Source organism: Triticum urartu, chromosome 3 (assembly GCF_003073215.2).
Source record: "Triticum urartu cultivar G1812 chromosome 3, Tu2.1, whole genome shotgun sequence".
Lineage (NCBI taxonomy): Eukaryota > Viridiplantae > Streptophyta > Magnoliopsida > Poales > Poaceae > Triticum > Triticum urartu.
The window spans coordinates 284,232,332-284,245,607 of record NC_053024.1 but is presented as its reverse complement, the minus strand read 5'-3'; positions in this window follow the sequence as shown (position 1 = coordinate 284,245,607).

Below are 13,276 nucleotides of genomic sequence, written 5' to 3'. Positions count from 1 at the left end.
CAGATGGTACATCTGCTGAAAACAATTTAGTACCTTCAGCTTCCTTCATTGCTTCTTCTAGCTCCTTCCTTTTATGTAGTCGTTCCTTCCTCCAGGTCTTAAACGTCTTCTTTTCCATGGCCATGAGAACATATTTTGTATCATGTACGACAATGTATGTGTTGGCAAAATAGTCGTGGATAGCGTTATTTTTCTTGTACCACGGCTTTTCCAGCAGCATATGACAAGAAATCATCGATACAGGAATTATGTCGCACAAAACTTCACATGAAAATTTGCCAACTGAAAACAATACCGTAATTTGGTGCATAATGTCAAGCTTGTCGTAGTACCTCCTTAGTGAGTACGATCGTGGATGTGGTCAATGAAAGATACCCCGACTTGACTCTGTCCATGAGAATCCAAAAACCAATCCAAAAACCAACCTCTCCCCGTACACGGCCCAAGCCGGCCTTTTATATAGGCGAGTAAAACGACCAGGCACAACCGACGAATACTACACTGACTCTCTTTCCTATCTTCCTAATCGCATCTTAACTAATCTAATAGTCCGGCACGCTTGATCACGAAAGACAAAAACGGACTAGTACTTATTGAAAAGGAAACGAACTAGTACTAATGAAAAGGAAACCACATGCATCCTTCTGAATCCTTGATACGTCAAAATAATTTGACTTGCATCTTTCCCTTTGTATCATGATTGCATGGGGTTCGAAAAGTGGGCTTCACTTCCTTCCGTGGTACAATTTGAAAGGTCATTGTGCCAATCTGTAATACATGTATCTCGGGAGCTATGCGCATCATGGCCTGATTTTTTTTTTCCAGTGCGTTTAGCTGGCACGATATATTTCTCCGGCAATGAAACATCAGTCTCCGTATATGGTGTCGCATCATCCTCCCTTCCTTGAAAAGAAACCGTCCTCGGTTTCGACTTAGGCCTTGTAGATTTTTTCGTCCGTGATGAAGAGCGTTAACATCATGCTGCCACGGACGCCCCAAAATAAGGTGACAAACATGTAGTGGCATAACGTCGCATTCCACCTTATCAACATAGCCATCAACAGAAAAAGGAACCTTCACCCTATGAGTTACCTTCACTTTGCTAACATCATTTATCCACTTCATATAGTATGGTCTTGGGTGCTCCCATGTTGGCAACAAAAGAGACTCCACCACATCCTTGCTAATCATGTTGCTAGCACTGCCACCATCAATTATAAGTTTGCAAACTTCTCCCTTGATGGTACATGCAATTTGAAAAATACTCCGCCGCTGTCCTTGTTCAACAATGGTCTTGTCATCTCGCTGGACCTTATGTGCTAGCAAACTCTCCATATGTAACATCCCAAAATTCTAAATTTTGAAATGTTATATTAAATAGATACATTTGATTGATTGTTTGATTGATTGACTGAAAGTGAGTGAATTCGAACTTTTTGAAAGTTAAATGAGAGGGAATAAAAGGACTTTCCCAAATTTTCATATTTGCTTTCTGATCTCCATGAATTCAAATTCTTTTCAAATACAAAACCCTTGAGCGAAGATGATATGACTTCTTCCATTTAAATTAAATGAAAGTGTATTTGAAAATAATTAAATTTCATTTGGAAATATTTCAATTCATAAACTTCATGCACCCCAATGATTTTCATTAGAGAAGATAAGATGACTTTTTCAAATTATATGAAATATGAGTTGGGAGTTTCAAAGAATTAAATTCAAAGTTCTTTTGAATTTATTTTCAATTTGGAGTTATTTGAGTTTTATTCAAATTATTTTTCTCCAAAAATAAAATATATGGAAATTAGGGTAACATGATTCCCTACAACAGAAAATTGGAGAGAAATAATTTTTAAATCATTTTGATATTTTTAAAATGATTTTTATTTGATTTTATTAGACTAGTAGCACTCTTTGAATTATCTAAATTTATGTGGATTTTATTTGGCATTATAAAAATGTCCATGTTGTAGAAAATCTTTTTCTACAAATTTTGGTATATTATATGTCTATATAAAATTTTATTTTATCTTTACTATTCGGTTTTCCTTTTTTTCTATTTAAAAAAAACTGTACGTGCAGCCCATATTTATTTATCGCCTACATGCGCAGTATAGTAGCTTTTAGCGCCCCATTGTTTTTTTCTCTCTTAAATAGGCCAGGCCCAGCCAGCCTTTTCATTTTTTTAGGCCGAATTTTGTTTAAAAAAAACTGCAGGCGCAGCGTGCGCGCGGCCGGCCGAAGGCCTTTAGGCCCATCCGCCTCTTTTCTTCTCTGTTTCGTGTATTTTCGCCTACATTTGGTCCCACATTGCCTAGCCTTTGACCCCTAAGCCTCTTTTCCACCAATAAATATAGACCCATAGAGCCTCCAAAAATCATCCGATTCGGGTTAAATCAATATTTTGGTTTGACTAGATTCATTTAAGAAAAATTATTTTTCTCATCTCCAATGCGACTTCTGGAAAATTGTCTCTTCTCTCCAAAGTCATCTTTTCTCTGCCTTATAAAGGTACATTTCTTTGTTTTTTTTCTTCTTATACTTCCGTAGTTTATTATTTTTTGACTAATACGATAGAATAATTAGATTATCAATTAGTCTACGTATTTATACGTTAAACCTTAACCATAGTTATTTTTCTTTCATAAAACAGCTTGGCCCTGATTTTTCAAATAGCCATAACTTTTCACTCGTTTATCCAAATTAGATGAAACCAGCGCCTATAGCTTCGTCTTGTTTTCACCTATCCAGTGAACCTGTCACATCAATTTTTTGAAATTTTCAAATTTCGAATTTTGTTCAGATTCATATTCAAACTTCTTTTGAACATAACTTGAGTTTCGTAACTCTGATTTAGTTGATTCTTTTTGTAAATCGAAGCTCTTGACCTAAACTTTCTGATAAGGCCAAATTCACTTAATTTTGATACTGTTAGAAATTGTTTTATGTTGCAAGAGTTATTTGCTTGGTTTTGACGTTTATCGAATTGTCTTCTTCGTTTTTCCCGATCTTTTGAGTGATTGCTTATGTGTGGTTACTATTGCTTGCTTACGATAGATTGAACGGAGTATGACGAGTAGAACTATCAAGAGTTTTGAGTGTGAATCATCTTCATCAACAGTACAGGCAAGTTCACACTTTGATCGTATCCCTTTTATCACCCAGTTTTTATGCATTAGTTCCAATCCTCAAACATTGCATGATTAGGATGTCATTAACATGTGGGTTGGGAAGTAGTTGATGAGGTAGAACCTATTACCCTGTTATATTCAAACCCTTGGGAGTTACTTCTACGCGTTGCTTAATTTGCTATGCTATGCTCGTAGACGTGGTTTGGGTGAGTGAAATCCATGACAGATGTGAGATTGTTAATTAATGGTTCAACTTAAGGTGCCAACTTAAATACACATCTGGGTGGATTGAGGCACCTGGAGTACCCAGTGTTGCCTGTATTTTTGGAAATCCCGGAGTACCCGTGTGATTTTCCTATGGACCGCCACCCAGGCTCAAAGGGATCATAAGATTATTCATGCTAGAAACTTCTGTGTGCAGCCACAAGCTATTATGGGCTCTAGCATAGTTGAGTAAGTTACGTGAAGCTCTTGAAGAGGTGGATCAGCAGGTAGAGGGTTGTAGGTTTGGTATGGTCTGCCCGGAGTAGAGAGTTAATGTTTCTGAAAGACTGTGTCTCGGTCATCCGTTTCTCAAACACCATGTAGTGCGAGAAATCCAACGGAGGCGATCGAGTCTTGTGGGGAAAAGTGCGCAAACCTCTGCAGAGTGTATAAACTAATCATGGTTAGCCGTGTCCCCGGTTATGGACAATTTTGAGTCTCTGGTCTTTGGATATTCATGTTGATCTCAACACTCTATTTAATCAACTTGATTGGGTTAATGATTATTATTTTGGGATTAAGTTGGAGGAACCTTCTCAATAGTTATCAACCAACTTTGTAGTTAAATAAAATATATTCCTTTGCAGTAGGGAAAAATTGGCTTTTCGCAAAAACTATAATCATAGAGCTTTTCCACCAGCCAAATATGCACGTAGTGATAGCCTTTATTCATCATTCTCCTATGGTGTGAATTTGCCAGTACATTCAATATACTGACCCTTTGTGGCTGCAACGTCTCATGTTGCAGGACTTCTTACGACGAGTAAGTGATACGTTAGGGTTACGATTTCTACACTCAACTTTGCCGTTGGTGTTGATGGGAATCCACAACCTTATTGTTACTTCCGCTATTTGGATTGAGGTAATAGTATTTACGTTACTTTTTACATATGATTTACCTCTGTTATAAATCCTCGAGTACTGTGTGTGTCAGCATACCGATCCAGGGATGACACTTAAGCACAGATACTTGACCGTCTGAGGTCGGGTCGCTACACCATATCAGGATCATCTTGAGGATAACATAATATAGTATCACCATGACCTCTTTCGATTCCATCATCTAACTTAGGTGTCTCATCTTCAGATTCTGAAATATATTCCGCATTAACAAGTAGAACCCTTCGTTGATTGGAACATTCATGCTTCATGTGTCCACGTCCTCCACACTTGTGGCAAATAATATTACGGTGATGCGATGATGTCGCACTAGATGAAACCTGAGAAACCTCCTTTGGCGCAGCCGCCACTTTGCTCTGTTCAATACATCCCGACTTATAAGAAGGGGTCGGTTTAGCACTAAACCCACCATCAATAGGAGAAGAACCACGTCACCCACTGTTGTAAGTTGGACGAGTCTCTGAAGCTTGCTTCTCCAATACCCAACGTTCAGCACGCTCCGCTTGATGAAGCAACTCATGAATATCATTATATTGCATTAAATCAACACGGTCACGAATCTTTTCTTCTAACCCCTCAAAGAAACGTACCATGGTCGCCTCCGCAGACTCACGCACAGCTGTACGGATCATCAAAACTTGCATCTCCTTATAGTACTCATCAACTGATTTCGTACCTTGCACTAGACGACGCCGTCTACTATGAAGCTGGCGAGTGTAGTAAGCAGGCACAAAACGTTCCCTCATGATTCGCTTCATGTCAGCCCATGTCACTGGTCGCTCGTGAGTATGGTTCTTATTATCCCACCATACAAGAGCATACTCTGTAAATTCCATAGATGCAACACGAACCTTCTTCTCTTCGGAGTAGTTGTGATTATTAAAAATCTGATTTACACGCACCTCCCACTCTAAATATTTCTCCGGGTCAGCACAATGTCCAGAGAATTCAGGTATGGTTATCTTGATTCAACCCAAACCATCATTCTCGTGGGCGCCATTGCCACCATAGTCATGGCGCCGCCCAGCATGGCGGTGAGCCCCAGCATCATGCCGTGGTCGGTGGGGTAATCATCCACGGGCATCAGAATCCTCAAAAAAATCACCATCAACGTCGTTGTTGTGGTCACGACGTCGTCGTGGTGAGCGGGACTATCGGGGTGCCACATCTCTCGCCTGAAGGCGCTGAATTGCTGCGGTGAGCCGATTAAGACTCTCAGTCACCACCTGTAGACTATCAGTGCGCTGTCGGTCGCTGGCAGTCAAACGCTCGTTCAACATGTCCTCACGCCTACAATATTTGCAGACAACTCCTCCACCCTTGTCCCAAGCTTCTTGTTGGCTCCAATGATCGCCATCAGATGAATACGCAAATCATCACTTATCTCCAAACCCTCCAGAAGCTCATCGACCTCCTCATGATCAGATTTGTCATGCTGCGAGTTCACCATCTTTCAAACAGTTGAATCAAATAGCAGGAAAAAATTTGTACCGTGATCAACATTGCTCTGAATACCACTTGATGTGGAGCGAACCTCGAGACGAGGGTCGATCCGTTGTTGGCCCAATCTTTCACGGCACAAAACTCCATCGTAGCAAGAACTAGATGCGGGTTTGCAAAGATGTTCACAAACCTCGCAAAAACAACACGCCAACCCCTCGATGTGAAGGAATAACGTGGACGAACTGTATAGGTTCAGCTTGTAATCTCCTACGCGTCGCGTCGCAGGAACTCACATGCCAGTAGAGACTTTTGACAAGATTTCTCAAAACTCGATAATGGCCAGCGGCCGGAACACACGTGGTGTCTAATTCATATCAAAAAAATAACCTCCCTATTACATGGCCTTACCATGGCTATTTATATTACTAGCACAACCGACTCAAACTTGGCTAATAAGTTAGCCTAACAATACCTCTCGTTATCTCTAACTCTCGACCAAATAACTAAGCAAGGAAATCCTGATCCTGTGCTTTATTTTAGCAGATAATCATTACAAAATAAATGCCAAAAATAATTAAACGTAATTTCTTTGGTGGCCCCCAGCCGATATCTCTCAAGGAAAGTAACCTCCACCATCGAAATCTTTTGACGTGTACATCCAGCTCTGGTGGTCTTGAACGTGAGTAGCAGACTAGGATTCCATCATTAGTCTCAACAAAATATATCTCCTCTGCTTGTGGGACCTGGCCTTGTTCTGTACGAGGCAACCAAGAAAAACACACAAATTGTTGTACACCTTGATGAAACGTGTTTGGGTTGGAACTCTTTTCCTTTTCATCTACATGCTCCACGTGACTTTGCTTCTTCTCATTAGCTAGTCTAACAGCTTGTAGTTTTTCTGCCTTCTCTTGGCGCTCAAAAACATCGACTTGATTCTGAGAATTGTTGGTACAAATAAAATTAGAGCTGGTCGTATCAACCTCCTAATCCAATTCCACTAGCATCACATTCAAGCTCAAAAGTCTTATTAAATCCAGGAAGTTGGAGTAAAGGAGCATGTGTCAACTTATCTTTCAATACCGTGAAGGCTTCTTCCTGTGCGGTACCCCAAACAAAAGGCACATCCTTCTTTGTAAGCTCGTTGAGAGGTGCAGCAATGGTGCTGAAATCTCTCACAAAACGCCTATAGAAACCAGTGAGGCCAAGGAAACTCCTCACTTATGTGACCGTTCTAGGCCGCGGCCAACTCTCAATAGCTTCAATCTTGGCTTTATCAACTTCAATTCCCTATGGAGTAACAACATAGCCAAGAAAAGATACTCGATCGGTGCAAAAGGTGCACTTTCCAAGGTTACCAAACAAACGTGCATCACGTAGAGCAATAAAAACAGCACGTAAATGTTCCAAATGTTCCTCCAAAGATTTACTATAAATCAGTATATCATCAAAATGTACTACCACAAATCGTCCAATGAAAGCACGTAAAACTTCGTTCATTAACCTCATGAAAGTACTAGGTGCATTAGTTAACCCAAAAGGCATGACTAACCACGCATATAAACCAAACATAGTTTAAATGCAGTTTTCCATTCATCTCCCAATTTCATACGAATTTGATGGTATCCACTATGCAAATCAACTTTGGAGAATATTGTAGAGCCACTCAATTCATCAAGTATATCATCTAGCCTAGGAATAGGATGACGATAACGAATAGTAATATTATTAATGCCTCTACAATCAACACACATACGTGATGTACCATCCTTTTTCGGTACTAGAATGATAGGAACAACACAAGGACTAAGGGATTCACAAATATAACCTTTGTCGAGCAGCTCCTGGACTTGACGCATAAACTCCTTCGTCTCCTCTAGATTGGTACGGTATGGTGCATGGTTGGGCAGCGAAGCACCGGGAATTAAGTCAATATGATGCTCAGTCCCTCGAATAGGTGGTAATCCCGGTGGCACGTCTTGTGGAAAGACGTCAGCGAACTCCTGCAAAATTTTAGTAACAGCGAGAGGCAAAGAGGAAGGCACGTCCTCGAATGGAAATAATGCGTCTTTGCACACAAAAGCATAGGAAACATATTTGCTGAAATCTAGCTCATCAATATCAAATTTTGTGGCAAGTAAACATGCACTTTTCAATTTAATTTGAGAAGCAACACTAGATGGTTTATTATTAGGTTCCATTTGTTGCTCAAATTCTTTTGCCACAATCTGATTTTCGCTCTTATTTTTCTCCGGTTTTGCTTTATTAGCTCTATTAACATCATCTTTCAAAATGGAATCAGGAGTCATAGGAAGCAAAGTAATATTTTTGTCCTTATGAACAAGAGTATACTGATTGTTTCTACCATGGTGTATAGAATTTTTATCAAATTGCCATGGCTTATCAAGTAATAAGGAACATGCTTGCATAGGTACCACATCACAATCAACATAATCAACATATGTAGAGATACTAAAATGCACACGAACAGTACGTGTTACCTTAACCTTGCCGCCGTTGTTGAACCATTGGATGTCGTAAGGATGTGGATGCGGTCTTGTGGTGAGGGAAAGCTTCTCCACCATCTCCATGCTAGCCAAGTTGTTGCAGCTCCCTCCATCTATGATGACGCGAATAGAATGTTCCTTCACAACTCCCTTTGTATGGAACAAATTATGCCTCTGATTTTGCTCAGCTTGTGTAACCTGCACACTCAAAACACGTTGAGCAACTAAACATTCATACCTGTCAGCATCTTTAGCAGCCATGTATTGCGTCTCATGATCAGAATCATCTCCACCGTGTTCTTCATGTGTAATAAGAGCCAAAGTCTCCTCATCATAGTCACTAGCGGACTCATACCCACCATCCTCAGTAGCAATCATCACATGCTGAGATTTGCATTCTCTCGCAAAATGTCCTCCTCCCTTCCAACGATGACAAATAATATCACTTGTGTGCCCAGTTGATGCCATGGAAGAAGAAGAGCTCTGTGCAGGCCCGGCAGGTGTGCTTTTGGCAGATAGTGGTGGTTGTGCCTGCTTTCTTGTATCACGGCTGGAGGTGGCACCTGATGGAGGTGCTGGTGTAGTGGAAGTAGAGGATACATAAAAGTTAGTTCGCGCCAATGCCTGTCGATCCTGCACTTCACGTTCAGCTTTACAAGCAAGATGGAATAAACAAGTGATATTATTATACTCCTTATACTCTAGAATGGTCTAAATCTCTCTATTTAATCCACCCATAAAACGTGCAAGCATAGCTTCATTCTCCTCAACAATACCACATCTAATCATGCCAGTTTGTAATTCCTGATAATATTCTTCTACAGAATTTTTTCCTTGTCTTAAATGCTGCAATTTTTGAAGTAATTCACGTTGATAATATGGTGGAACCCAACGAGTACGTATAGCAGTTTTCAAAGCAGCTGGAATAAGGTATAATCTACAATGTTCAGACCACCAAACACATGCAAAGCTAGTGAAAGCACAAATAGAAGCAGGAACACGGCTCTCCTTAGGATATTGTAGACATGTAAATCGTTGTTCAGTTTCTAAGTCCCAAGTAAGATATATATATCAGGAACATATCTACCCTCAAATGGTGGAATATTCAATTTTAGTTTAGGAAGATAGTCATGATCTCGTACCTCAGGTGGTGGTGCAGCCCTACCGTTGCGATGATATACCTGAGGACGACCTGGTGGTGGTGGTGCCGGTGGTTGCACGTAGTTCTGATTTTGATCAACCTCATCCTCGTAATGGTCCTCCACCTCTGCAGTAGCAGCAGGAGCTACTGAAGCATCAACAGCGGCACCAGAATTTTTCCCAGGGTCAATGGGAACGCGATGTGCTCGTCCCACTTGATTTGGAAGGCGACTTTGTTGTTGTTGTTGTTGTTGTTGATGATGATGTTGTTGTTGTTGTTGTTGTTGTTGTTGTTGTTGTTGTTGTTGTTGTTGTTGTTGTTGTTGTTGTTGTTGTTGTAGAGGTGCGTTAGGTGCAGCCGGTGGTGGTGGTGGAAGACGCGCGAGCAATTCATTAAACTTGTTATCGAGCTTTGTTTCGAATGTCTTCTCCATGCCGTCTATTTTCTCCATGGCCTCTTCAAATCTGTTTAACACATCTTGCACCTGTCCACTCATCATTTGCTGAAATTTATCATGCAACTCCTTATCTGTCATGTTCTCCCAGTCAGTCTCGTCGGCTTGTGATCCTGCCATGGTTAGCAGCAATAGAAACACACAAGAATATGATCCTACAGACTACTAACAAGAGGTGGTGGTGGGTGTCACAAATCCGTCAAGCAAATCTCAAATTCTTACCCGTTCTTACCCAGCAGCAGGCGGTGATCGGCAACCGTCGTAATCAAAACTCTCAAAGCTTGGATAGAGCGATTACCAGGGAGAGTCAAACGCACGACGTAGATGTATGTGGAGCTGGGAAGGCTTATAATATGGTAGCAAAAAGGGTCAGCAATAATCAATTCAGAGATGCAAAGTTGAATAAATGCTCAAGACGGTACTGTGCTGGTCCTAGGCTAGACCGTGCTAGAGACGCGAGCATAGAACACTAACAAAATCACGACACTGCACGTAAACAAGGAAAAAGCACACTCTGGAAAAAAATCGCTCTGTTTTTTTGGCGCTCCTCTTTTTTTTGCGCTCCTCTTTTTTTGCGAAAAATCACTATAATGGTGAGTGTCTCAAAACTCTTCCCTCGTCAAACTGACAGGATGGGCACAAATTTTTTTTGGGCTTTTTTCAGAAATCTGGGCAGCGACGACGAAAAAGTGCGACAAAAAATCACTATGATGGCACGTGGCTCAAAAGACTCAGAAAAGCCTAAAAATAGGATAGGGAAAAAATATTTTTGCCTGCGAAAATTTTGGCCTAAAAACTGCCCGGGGGTCTCCAGACTTTTTTTTCGAAACCTACTCAGGCAAGGAAACACGAATCGGAAAGTAGACGGATCTCGAAAACAAACCTAATATGAAAGGAACTCGGATTGGTGGTAGGATATGGCAGCGGTGGTGGTATATGCATATTGATTGGTGGTGGTATATGGATACGTATTGGTGGTGGTATATGGATACAGATTGGTGATGGTATATGGAGACGGATCGGTGGCGGATAAGTGGTGGTGGTAGATGGCAGGGGCGATGATGATGGTGCGGCGGTGGCGTGACAACTTAAGACCAGGACTCAAAACTCTAAAAGACTAGACTCTAAGACCAGCAACTAGACACGACGATGCAACCGCAAATTCAACAAAGAAAAATACTGAAAAGACTATGCAAAGGCTCAGACTGGTTCGGATATGATGAATTAACCCTATTTTTTGGCTTTTTCGTGGACTGTAGGTATGAACAACACTCAATCTAAACCACGAAAAACTGTAAAAACTCACCGAGCAACCTGAAAATCTGATACCACTTGATAGAGGCGAAGGTGTCCCGATGTTTTGATGAGATGGTGGCTATCGTTTTCGGTGGGAGTCAACGTTGACAATCCGACTACGAACGTGCGAGACGTCGCGCCTTAGCAATCGCTAAACCAACGTCCAAGGGTTATTGACCACGTCGGAGCACAATCAACCTGACCATGAGGGTCTGTTTCCTGCGAGCAAACGAAGAACAAGCAAGAAACTAATATTGCAATCTGGATATTACGAATATAAGAGGAAATCTTTATTGATCAAGGTGGGGTTCTGTGACGCCTTTGTCTGGTCGTTGAACACAAACGAAGTACGCGAAGTTGCAGCTATGGCAAACTTTAATCTAAACAAAACCCAAAGTCTAACGATGCCCTAGGGATGTATATATGGAGGAAGAGGGGGGAATTTCGTGGCCCTTGGAGGAGGCGTCCGAAACCAACCCTATCTCTTGTTTCCCCACACATACGAACTCTAAAAATAGCCTATACTTAAGTATTTTGAAAATTCATGGGTCTGGCCCAATAATAAGGTGACGCAGCACCTAGAATAGCCTCTGGACGAAATTTATGAAGTGGCATCTTGTATACTTCATCCAAGGCTTCATGCACCCCTTATGGTGGCTTCAAAGTCCTGAAATCATCACTTGTAACTCCGTTCTTGATCCCCTTGCGCATGCCATCATCTCCATGCTTGGTCTTGCTCCAGTGTTCATCCCTCTTATCCATGCCAGGACCTTCATTTGTAAGAAAAACAAATGTATCCAATTTAGGCAGCATCATATTCTCATGAACATTAGAATCATTACCAAGAAATGAAAGTACTTGATAATTTAATTGGCATGCGCGAGCTCTAGTAATTGGTCCAGTATGTATAGCAGCATGGGCTGTGGGTGTAACAATGGTATTGATGTCCTCATCACATAGGGAACGTGCCACCGCCCCCAACCGGCGCCACCAGCACCACCCCCAACTGGCGCCGCCCCCCGTCGGGAACGCGCCACCGCCCCAATTGGTGCCAGTACCGTCCTTCGTCGCAGATCGTGCCACCACCATCCCCGGCCCCAGATCGGGCCGCCTCCACCGTCCCATGATTTGGATCGCGCTGCCGAATCGTCACCAACCCACCTCCCGTCGTCGGGAACCTGCCCCCGCGCGAACTTGCTCCACCTGCCGCCTCGACCTTCCTCCAACTGCCACAACGACCTTCTTCCCTCCACAGACACCTGCCACCAGTGATGCGCCCCCACGACCCGTGCTTTTTCCCTGCTGCCTGGCTCTCGAAAAGCACCTCTCCCCCTCCCCCTGGTTCCTCTGTTCTTGGCCTGTGTGGCCTTATCATCGTCGTTCTCGCCCTTCTCCCCCAGAAGCTCAAGGATTCTTTTTTGTGCAGATGCTACAATTAGTACAATCCCCCCTGATTGTTCTGTTTATTTTGTTCATTTTATGTGACCCCGCTTTGATTTGCTATGAGCAAACAACAAAAATCTTGCGGCAAATCTCCTCAAAAAATGCGCGACCGATCTCGTCCTCTCTCTTTATGTGTGACCATTGTAGAGATCTCCGATTTTCTTTGTTCTTGTGTATGAGTTGATGTCATCTACCCGTTTGATGTTATACCTACAAGAACTGTGTGTGTGCATGTTCGCGTTCTATGTGTTTTTGTCAAACAATGGCTGGTTTTATGTTCCTTTTGTGTATATAGGAGAAAGAGGGAGAAGTTCAAATATAAGAAATGAAGAAGTTCAAAATATGTACCATGATAAAAATGTTGTGTATGAAAATCGTGTCCAGAAATAAAATGTAAATTCACAATGAGGACCATATATTAAAAGAAATTGAAGTTCACATATACAAAAAGGTGGATTTCTGAAAAAAGATGTATTGAAAAGTACATGTTCTCTAATTCGTGATGCTAATATGGTTGTCCTGTGACACTGAAATCTTTTTCATTTTAGGTGAGCCAAATTTTTGTGTGGATGCCTGTGCATGTGCTTGTGCGCATTACACTGAATAGAACAAAAAAACTATTATGGGTGCCCTCTAAATGTTTGTCCTACTGCTTATGAGAATTGACCCAAATTTTCCTATTGTTTTTGCACATTTTCAT